We start from the raw sequence: 11,789 nt of genomic DNA, 5'->3' as shown, positions 1-11,789 counted from the left end.
AGTTTCAAATGGATTCCTGGTGGACCGTTAGGATTAGAACAGTTTCAAATGGATTCCTGGTGGAATTCGAACATTTTAACTGACCAAAATGTTCCATATAGTAGTCATTTTATTTGATTTAAGAGTGTTTAAACAGTGAGACAGACCTGCCTAGCAGCGGAACACACTTTGTTTACATAAGACAACACACCACAACTGTTTTAACCTAAGAAATAATTCGAAAAAATGTCCATATTAATTATACATTTCTTTGAGTTATCTTGTCTGGACTATTTTGAGAAAGTGATACTGGCTTTGTTCCTATGGTGTCTCCCATGGGGGACAAACATCAGTAATTGCCACATCTGCCACTGACACACCCCCTAAGACTGAAATCTTGTTTTTCTTAATGAGCAACAGAGAAACGCATGCGGAATCGGTGCGTTCAGTGTTATGAATATGGAACACATGCTGCTACTTTCAAAAGAAGTTCAAAAGCAATTAGATGAAGGAATTATGAGAAACCCAAGTGGGAAAATGTGATTTCCACAGAGTCACACCTGGCTAGATGAGAATATCATGTTTATTCTCAAATTACATACTCACTATGAATTAAGACTGAGATAAAGATAAAAACAAAACATAGCCCTCAGGGGACTCATATTTGTTTGTCTGTGAGAATTGTGGTGTGTGGATGCGCATATTCAATTTGAGTGTGATCTACGTTTATTTCATAGCATTAGGTATTAGGCTGTGATTTGACTGTTTACAGCTGTTTACAATGAATGGAGATACATTTTGGGATTTCCTAACAGATCAGATGTTTATTACCCAAACTTTGGCAACCTAGTCTTGGGTTTTTGTCACCTGCTAACTATATGGTGGAGTTGAGCTCAGCTCATATCGGTGACCTTTCTTGTATTCTCTGACCTATCAACTTGACCATGCTCTACAACCTTCATCTTGAGAATAGTGGTAGTGTAAAGCTGGAAGTTACGGTGAGCGTGTAGAAGCCAGTGCTGTTCCCTAAAATAGATTCAATTCACAAGAATGACAAAATTCTGCTTCTGACAGAAGTGGATCGTTTAGGAGATGGTGTCTAGGAGCATTGTGTTTATTTTTGACCTTTTCAGTTTCTCATCGGCTATGTTGTTAACCTGGCAGATTGCTCTGAAAGACTGATGTCAGCAATGTGAATGTGCAGCAACATGATATGTCCCTCTATTTATATCAAAGACAGTTTGACCCACAGCAAATTATCACAAAGGAGTTCAACAAAATATAAAACGCCATTCGACCTTTTGGAAAAACCTCTGAGCCCTATGAATTTCCATATGTACACAGGGTGACTTATTATATACCCACAGCGTGAATGACAGTAACTAAGGGAAGTTTAGAATGGTTATATTAAAAGGGAGGCATATGAAATGAGAATATAAAACTAGCTTGAAATGACAACATCAATACCACTGCCATGTGTGGATCCCTTAAACTGGGAGGCAACCGAGTTGAGTTGTTCAGTTGAAATATTGCAACATAAACACATTTAGGTGTTTCCTGTGGTGTCAGTGTGAGATACTACTTCTGTAATTGATTTAAACCCCATCTAGATTCAATTTGAACGCTCCATCTGTCGGTCCCAGGGTATGTGATTAGCAATCTAGTCACTGCCAGGGTTTGTTTAGGGGGGCTGCCAGAGGTTTGTTTAGGGGGGCTGCCAGAGGTTTGTTTGGGATGGGGGTGGGACTGGGGTTGGGACTGGGTTGTTTAAAAATGATATTGTTTGTAATTGGTTTTATTGTTGCTGAAGTGACTAAATAAAAACAATTGTTCACAAAGAGCTCCTTTGGGATTTAGTCTACTTTAAGCCAAGTGTTTATGATTGCTGTGCACAGGGCTTAGGTTTCTTCTTTTTCCGTCTCGATATTTACTCAGTGATACAGATAGTTAATTACTTATCAGCCTACCCTTTAATCAATGGGACATTTTGAAACTCCCCCATCGATTGTTAATGAAAATGACAGAAGGGTATTTATTTAAAGCTAAGAGTGACAAAACATCTGACAGGACACTGTTCTGATGAAGGAGATGAAAGTAAAGGTGTCAGATATTTTGGCACCGCGTCACAACAGAGGCACCATTCTCAGCTAGAAGGATGCAGACAGTCGACAGACACACTCTTCATTTCCACAACAGCCTCTCTGATTCGACTTTCCATTTTCCATAATGTTCTCTCAGGATGAAAAGCAGCCACTCAGTGGCAGTAGATCTCTTGTTGTGTCTCTGGGTAATGACGAGAAGACAGTCACAGAACATCACTTTTAGTGCAATGGCCTTGGAGGTAATAAACTTCTTCGCATGGGATTATGTACCAATACGGGGTAGCTATCAGTACCAATATCAGATAGGCATCTTATTTTGGGTGTCTGTGGCAATAGGCTACAACTTGAATATGAATTATGCTTTGTGATGAACAACAAAGCTGAAATCGGCATAGCAAAATGGTCTCTGCTTTGGAGTTTTTACCAAAGTAATCCCAGTATCCAATAAGAATCCTACAAGCAGAACCATTCTCTTTCCCAGCTGGGTCTCATGTAGGCCAACAATACAGCCAACAATAAGCCACAATAGGCTGTAAATGAATGAGTTCTTCAATCAGGATCAATGTGTTTGCACCGATGAATTCAGTCTTTAGAATTTCCACACACATTGCTAATTACAACTTTAAAAGTAATGTTTAGATCAATGTAATGAGTGCAAATTGATTTAGCCAACTGTTAATTGCTGACATGACTGTCTTTACCAAGATAATGTAGCCCTGTGAATGACATGACGATTATATGCTAAATGGTTTAAAAAAATTATTTTCTTTGAAGTTATCAAATTCAAATCAAATTTGATTTATATAGCCCTTCGTACATCAGCTGATATCTCAAAGTGCTGTACAGAAACCCAGCCTAAAACCCCAAACAGCAAGCAATGCAGGTGTAGAAGCACGGTGGCTAGGAAAAACTCCCTAGAAAGGCCAAAACCTAGGAAGAAACCTAGAGAGGAACCAGGCTATGTGGGGTGGCCAGTCCTCTTCTGGCTGTTATCACTTTGTTTCCCATGCACCTGCAACAAGATATCTAAGATGTGGGAATGCTTTTTGTATTTTTGAATCCAATTTTAAAGTTTAAAAGAAAAAAAGGTTGATCAACATTCACTTGTCAACCCGGCTTTTATGGAAAGTGTTGTGATGTGGAAGGTGGCTTCAATCAGGAGTTAGCTTTAGCAGTGTAACCGTTCTCTTGTGGTGAAGGAGAGTCGGACCAAAATGCAGCATGTAGATTTCGATCCATAATTTAATAAACAAAACATAACACGAATATAAATACAAACACTACAAAAAAGTAACGAAAACAGCCTATACTTGTGTAACCTAACACATAGACAGGAACAAGGACACTAAGGACAATCACCCACGACAAACTCAAAGAATATGGCTGCCTAAATATGGTTCCCAATCAGAGACAACGATAAACACCTGCCTCTGAGAACCACTCCAGACAGCCATAGACTTTGCTAGATCACCCCACTAGCTACAATCCCAATATATACACACCCACATACAAAAACCCATGCCACACCCTGGCCTGACCCAATACATAAAGATAAATACAAAATACTTTGACCAGGGCGTGACAAGCAGATAAATCATCAGGGAAAAGGGCGTAAAGGTAGCTAGGTAGTAGCTAATTACAACTACATTTGTTAATGTAATTGAGTAGCTTTTCAGAGTACTACTTATTTTAGCATTTTCCCAAGTCAGTAATTTTACTTCTAATTGAGTAAAATTTAATTAAAGTAACAGTACTTCTACTTGAGTAAGATATTTCAGTACTGGTATATGGCAAGACATGTAATCTAATCTACTTCTATAATCACAATTGATGTTATCCCCAGGTTAGCATAATCATGATAGATATAAACTCTTGATGTCAGCATCATTATCATGACTGATGGGATCTATAACATCGGCGTAATCGTGGGAACAGTTTATCCAAACACGGAGAATTTCCTCACTGGCATTGGTACTGGCACCAAACCCTTTCAAGATACATTTTCAATCACACGTTGCTTGATGGTAAAAGACTGTACCAGTTTTTCTGGCTGCATTACAGAGTCTTGAGTTCCCGCCAGTGGCAGCCTGAGCCTCCCATCACTCAATAACTATTTTTTCCCCCCCATCACAAAAACATCTACCACCTTTCTCCCTTTTCAAGTTCTATCCCCAGCTCCAATGTGCTCTCCTCCATCCTTCTTCATCTCTTTTCACCCCCCCCCCCTCCATCTCTCTAATCCCATCCAAACCACCCCCTCCCCTGTCTCTGCCATCATACCCCCCTACCATTGTGTTCTCTCACCATGCTCTCCAGGGCCATCTCTAGCATTTGTGGGCCCTAAGCGAGATTTTGTTGGGGGGCCCCCACCGGATGGTAAAACATTTGTAACGGCCCCCCTCTTGATGATGGAGAGAAAAGTACATTTCCTACGATTCTGCACATTTTGCCATGGCGCGTAGAGAAAATGTTTCAGTGTTAAACACTGAGTGCAGTCAAAAACATGATTTCCCATGGTTTATATATATTTCCACACTATAAGGTTGGAATAATACTGTGAAATTGTGAACATGATGATAATGCCCTTTTAGTAAGCTGTTTGAAAAGACCACCTGAAATTTCAGCTCGTTAGTTCATAGAACAATATAAAAAGAGTGTTCTAAATGAGTGTTCCAAACCTCTCTGCCACTCAGACCACTCCCAGACATTTCTAGCAAAAAGCTTGCTTGAAAAATGTATCTTTGCTAAGAAGCAGTATTTTGTTTATTTTGGACCATTTTAATTGAAACTATCACAGTAAGGTACTTAATTGTTACCCCGACATTACTAAATATTGAGATTTAAAAAAAAGGCTGATTGGACCTTTAAAGTAAGTTTTCTGCAACTCTACACATTTTGCTATGGGGCAGAGAGAAGACTTTGCAATTTTATAATACATTTCATGCAATTCTACCCTTTTTGCCATGGGGTGGGGATACATTTTTGCAGTACTAAAACCAATTTCCTGCAATTCTACACATTTTGCAATGACTTATGCCATGTTAATATGATATCCGAGTGAGAATGACTGACAAAATCAATGTGGATCCCTGGATGACAGGGTCCCTGGGAACGTGCCCTGTGTGCCTGGTCAGTATTCGGCCATGATTACTAGAGACTTAGATAGCTGGCTAGACTAACTTCCAATCCAAAAATTTGGGGTCCGCTTCCCGAGTGGCTCAGTGGTCTAGATCACTGCATCGCAGTGCTGAGGCGTCACTATAGCCCCAGGTTCGATAGTATCTGGACCAGGGGCCTCTCTTTTTTCCCTTTCAATTAAGACCTAGACAATCAGGTGAGGGAAGTTCCTAACTAAGACCTAGACAATCAGGTGAGGGAAGTTCCTAACTAAGACCTAGACAATCAGGTGAGGGGAGTTCCTAATAAGACCTAGACAACCAGGTGAGGGGAGTTCCTAACAAGACCTAGACAACCAGGTGAGGGGAGTTCCTAACAAGACCTAGACAACCAGGTGAGGGGATTATTTTCTAATGAATTATCAATCATGTACAAGGGAGGAGTGAACTTGAAGAAACTACAGCCTCCGTGGAATGAGTTTGACACGTGCACTAGACTATCCTGTTTTATATGCGCTGTTGCAAGCGGCTGCTACGAGGTTCACTGGCACAGGAAATCATTCCTTTGTCTGGATAGGCCAGAAAATGTGACGTGTTGCTCCTTAATCAAATATACGATTTCCTGTGTCTGTGAACCTCACAGCTGTGCTTGCGATAGCGCATATGAAATCGGAACAACCAGAGCTTTTAAGTGGTGAAGCAATTGATGTTGCGCTGTTCACAGAACCTGCTGTACACATAAATATTGGTCGGAACCGGTCCAGAACAACTCAAGTTCTTGAGCAGTTCTGGACCGGTTCCGACCAATATTTCTGTGTACAGTGCTCACTGTGAACAGCGCAACATCAATCTAGAATTAAGTTCTACAAATAAGTTATAGCTTATAGAATCATTGAAGAAAGCACTCAAGTACACAGTGGTTTGACCTCTGTGTCAGCCCTGCCAAAGCTGGCATAGAGATATGGTCCTCGGCATCATGAACTCTGTAGCACTACCACACAAAAGAGAGTCGTGGCCATATGACACTCACAGCTTGTAAGGGAAACGTCAACATATATTTTGGGATCAAAAGGTAAACTATGAGCAGCTTTGTGCCAACCTAACAAATGTGTTTATTAATTATGCATTGATACCAAACACTTTCACAATATATTTTTGATCACAAAATTGATGGGAAAAAAACATTCCGCTGTTTAAATATGTTCTGAAATAATACACTTTAATTGTTCCTGTTTTGCGGTTACATGTTGCAGCAAAGTGCACAGTACATACTGCTCTATCTACATGTTTTATCATCAGAAATTGAGGCATTGATAACACAAACTTACACATGTATCAAATAGCAGTGATTTACCACATGCCTAAAGAAGTGTCTGATAACAATGACTGTTTTGAGTGAACCTTTGGAACATGTAGTGCATCCCAAATGGCACCCTATAACCTACAATGTGCACTACTTTTGACAAGAGCCATATAGGACCTGGTCATTAGTAATGCACTATATAAGGAATTGGGTGTCATTTGGGACACGTGACGTGTCTTCAGGAGTTCTGTGTTCTGTTGGCTTGCTCCTGAGGGGATTGAGTCAACTCTCTCCCTTACATTCCAGGGTGTTTATTCTCTGAGTAATAACACTGCCCTTATGTTCCTTCACTTCTTTGCACTGCACTGCGTGTCCCTGTAAAATACCAAATGAGAGGTAGCATTCCGTAACGTTGATACCAGAACATAAACACCTTATTCATGACTCCAGAGTTTGGCTAAATTTGTGACCAATGCGCAAAACAAAGCTGGTTTATAACTTTTCTTCTCTCCTCTGATTATTAAGAATGAAAGGGAGAGAGAAACATTTTGGATGCTCTACTGCTGGTTTTAAAGGTATTCTATTCTAGACTGGATGTTTAGTATCAGGTCATTAGTCTGATTCAGTAGGGACTAGTGAGACATCTAAGAGGATCCTATCACTGGCTCACTCACTAATCAGGGCATCTGACACAAGAAGCATTTGAGAGCTGTAGAGTTTGCAGTTTCATTGCACTTTATTCATTGACAAAATAGGGGAGAAATGTGAGCTCAAAGGAATTTCCTCTCTACTAATTGGCTTTATAAGTTATGAAATAGGAATGATTCACAAGGATTACTGCATAATATATACTTAGTCTCCTAATAACACAGTCCCATAATTGATTATCTTCTCATTTCTGTTTTGAATCATGTCCTTTTCCACACACAAACTCATAATCCATATTCAGAGGTCTGGGATGCTGTGCCTGATGTCAATAGTGGAGCACCCAGCATCCAAATCAATGAGGTCATTATTGGTGGTATTGATTCTCTGTCCAGTCTGGTTCATATCATAACACGCATCAGACCCCTGTCTGGTTCATATCATAACACCCATCAGACCCCTGTCTGGTTCATATCATAACACGCATCAGACCCCTGTCTGGTTCATATCACAACACCCATCAGACCCGTCTGGTTCCTCTTCTTCATAACACACATCAGACCCCTGTCTGGTTCATATCATAACATGCATCAGACCCCTGTCTGGTTCCTCTTCTTCATAACACGCATCAGACCCCTGTCTGGTTCCTCTTCTTCATTATACGCATCAGACCCCTGTCTGGTTCCTCTTCATCATAACACGCATCAGACCCCTGTCTGGTTCCTCTTCATCATAACACCCATCAGACCCCTGTCTGGTTCCTCTTCATCATAACACCCATCAGACCCCTGTCTGGTTCATCATATCATAACACTCAGACCCGTCTGGCCACAGAGCCACTCGATGGCGATGGATTAATTGAGACAGCATGATCAGGAGTGCCTTGTCTGCATCCCAAATGACATCTATTTATTCCCTATCTACACTGAGTATATAAAACATTAGGAACGCCTTCCTAATATTGAGTTGCATCCCCCTTTTACCCTCAGAACAGCCTCAATTTGTTGGAGCATGGACTGTTCAAGGTGTTGAAGGCGTACCACAGGGATGCTGGCCCATGTTGACTCCAATGCTTCCCATAGTTCTGTCAAGTTAGCTGGACGTCCTTTGCATTGTGGACCGTTCTTGATACACACAGGAAACTGAGTATAAAAATAAAATAAAAACAGCAGCGTTGCAGCTCTTGACACAAACCTGTGTGCCTGGCTAGGGTTGTGACAGTCATGACATTTTGTCAGCCTGTTATTGTCATGCTAAAGCCTGCCGGTCTCACCATAATTGACTGTTAATTAGCATAAAACATGTTTAGCATCTCCAGTCCTGCACACATAAAAGCTGCCTACAGGCCACTGATGCTTTTAGAATGTCTACATTTAAAACAAAAGTATAAATCAATTTAACATACACCATCACACTAAATCCATTATTTTAGTCAGGTCTAAAGAAACATTAACCTGTTGGGGATAGGGCAGAATACTGCCTCCTTTGGAGGAATTGCGTGCCCATAGTAAACAGAAAACAAATCTGTCCAAAATTGCTAATATGTGCATATAATTATTATTGAATAGAAAACACTCTAAAGCCGTTCAAATTATGTCTGTATGTAAAGCAGAACTCTCAGGGCAGCCATTCTCCCAAACTCTCTCATCAGAAAAGTTGGGCCAACTTTGACTTTAAATTGTATTTATAAAAAATATAAAAAAATGTTACACCTTTATTTAACCAGGTAAGCTAGTTGAGAACAAGCTCTCATTTACAACTGCGACCTGACCAAGATAAAGTATTTCAGAAGATCAGAATATGAGTAGGCTTACTACATGTTGTTATCTGGTTATGCTCCATGCCATATGCTTGTTCACTTAGCTGACAAGATATGCTTATAAAGTCCAATTTCATTATACTATACTTTTTGATTTTATAGTAAGAAGAATATAATTTAATTTATAATATAGAAAGGATATGTTTCCCATTCTGGAGAGAATGCGCACATGAAGTGGCTATGTTGAGCGTACAAGTGATTGTTTGAAACAGGTCCTATAAACTAGATTGAGTTATTTGGCAACTTTAATTGTGAATGGCACAAACCTTAAAATGAAAACTTATATGGGCTGCATGATGCGACTGTAGGCTATTGATGATTGGAGAAAGTAAAAAAAAGAAGATGCTTGCGCTCAGTTCCGTGCCTCAGGCTGCACAGCTGTTCTCTCATCAAGTGAACATATTTTCACCCATCAGACTATTCTCAACTGAATCTTGTCTTTTCTAATATGTACAATTTGTTTCAATTTAGAATGGCCCATTATTAAATGGGTAAGAACTGAGGAAAAATACATGTCACGTGTATGCACTCGAATATCGAATGGATTTCGTGCGCTTTCCCATCCTGTCAGTTTAAATGATACTGAGTAGGCTACTTCGGTTCTATAGCGGAGCTGTGCTTAATAAGAGCAGCTGAGAAATAAGTATATGAACACTTATTTCACTCCATGCATCAACCATTGTTTGAGGAGCATGCTCTCGCTGCGCGACTGGTGACATTCTGGCCAAATTCTGTATGCCATGGGCTCTCCAACCCTGTTGCTACAGCTACCAAGTGCTTAATTTGGGAAACCAAGTGGAATCTGTTCGGAAACATCAATAGTAACACGTTTTAACAATAAAACAAGTTCACTAAACTGTACACAGCCCTTCTGCGCGCTCTAGAAAGGAATGAAAGAGAGAGAGAGGAGGAGATGGAAACACGGTGAGATATTCTGTATTTCGAAAGGTAATGTGTCACCCAATTTAATTATGAAAATATAAAAACATGCCCTATTACTAGGCTATTCAATTCGCTATAATTGGAGGCTAACTGTAAGCCTCCCTGCGCAATCAATGAACCAACACAGTATATTTTTGCCTGCGTTTGCGATGCAGATATGTGCTGGTGATGCAGATGGATTTATCCACTAATACAGGCCCAGTGGACTACATTTGTGGGACACACACACACACACACACACACAAAAAAACATGTATTTCTCCCTCAGCAGCCCTACTATGCAGTCCACACTCCAAGGCGATTACTCTCATTTTTTAAATTTTGGAGTATAGGCTAGACCAATTATGTACCAAAGACATAAATCTGTTTTTTGGTTTCTGCAGTAGGCTATGTATTGTATAAAAGCACAATCCTAATTTTAATTCAGTCTTCTTTCTTTGGTCTTGGGCTTCATAAGCCTATGTATATGCATAAGCCTTAAAATGTTTATGGGTGTTTTGAACTCATCATCACTTAAGAAAGAGCTGTCCACTTCATCGTGTTAGGCTTTGAAACAGCTTTGTCCTCAGGTCTCAAGGGAAGCCAAAGTAATTCCGCTACCCAAGAGTGGTAAAGCGAACTTTACTGGTTTTAACTGCAGCCCTATAAGCACGCTGCCAGGTCTTAGCAAACTGTTGTCAAAAAAAAACATTGTTTAACCAAATACAATGTTATTTCTCTGTAAACAAATTAACAGGCTTTCAGCATGCTTATAGAGAAGGGCACTCAACATGTAGTGCTCTGGCACAAATGACTGATGATTGGTTGAAATAAATTGATAAGAAGATTGTGGGAGCTGTACTGTTAGATTTCAGTCTAGCCTTTGATATTATTGACCATAACCTGTTGTTGAGAGAGCTTGTGTGTTTGGCTTTTCAACCTCTGCCATATTGTGGATTCAGAGCCATCTATCTAATAGAACTCAAAGGGTTTCCTTTAATGGATGCTTCTCTAATGTCAAACATGTAAAGTGTGGTGTACCATAGGGCAGCTCTCTAGGCCCTCGACTCTTTTCTATTTTTACCAATGACCTGCCACTGGCATTAAACAAAGCATGTGTGTCAGTGTATGCAACCATATACTTATCAGCAACCACAGCTAATGAAGTCACTGAAAACCTTAAGAGTTGCAGTCTGTTTTGGAATGGGTGGCCAGTAATAAACTGTTCCTGAACATCTAAAACCAAGATCATTGTATTTGGTACAAATAATTCCTTAAGTTCAAGACCTCAGCTGAATCTGGCGCCAACCCAGACAGGATGACCACAACAGTGAATCAACCCACTCAGGTGACTCACCCCCTCCAGGGACGGCATGAGAGAGCCCCAGTAAGCCAGTGACTCAGCCCCTGTAATAGGGTTAGAGGCAGAGAATCCCAGTGGAAAGAGGGGAACCGGCCAGGCAGAAAAAGCAAGGGCGGTTCGTTGCTCCAGAGCCTTTCCGTTCACCTTCCCACTCCTGGGCCAGACTACACTCAATTATATGACCCACTGAAGGGATGAGTCTTCAGTAAAGACTTAAAGGTTGAGACAGAGTTTGCGTCTCTGACATGGGTAGGCAGACCGTTCCATAAAAATGGAGCTCTATAGGAGAAAGCCCTGCCTCCAGCTGTTTGCTTAGAAATTCTAGGGACAATTAGGAGGCCTGCGTCTTGTGACCGTAGCGTACGTGTAGGTATGTACGGCAGGACCAAATCAGAGAGATAGGTAGGAGCAAGCCAATGTAATGCTTTGTAGGTTAGCAGTAAAACCTTGAAATCAGCCCTTGCTTTGACAGGAAGCCAGTGTAGAGAGGCTAGCACTGGAGTAATATGATCAAATATTTTGGTTCTAGTCAGGATTCTAG

This window comes from Oncorhynchus gorbuscha, linkage group LG02 (assembly GCF_021184085.1).
Source record: "Oncorhynchus gorbuscha isolate QuinsamMale2020 ecotype Even-year linkage group LG02, OgorEven_v1.0, whole genome shotgun sequence".
Lineage (NCBI taxonomy): Eukaryota > Metazoa > Chordata > Actinopteri > Salmoniformes > Salmonidae > Oncorhynchus > Oncorhynchus gorbuscha.
The sequence above is the reverse complement of the archived record's forward strand: the minus strand, read 5'-3'. Positions refer to the sequence as shown.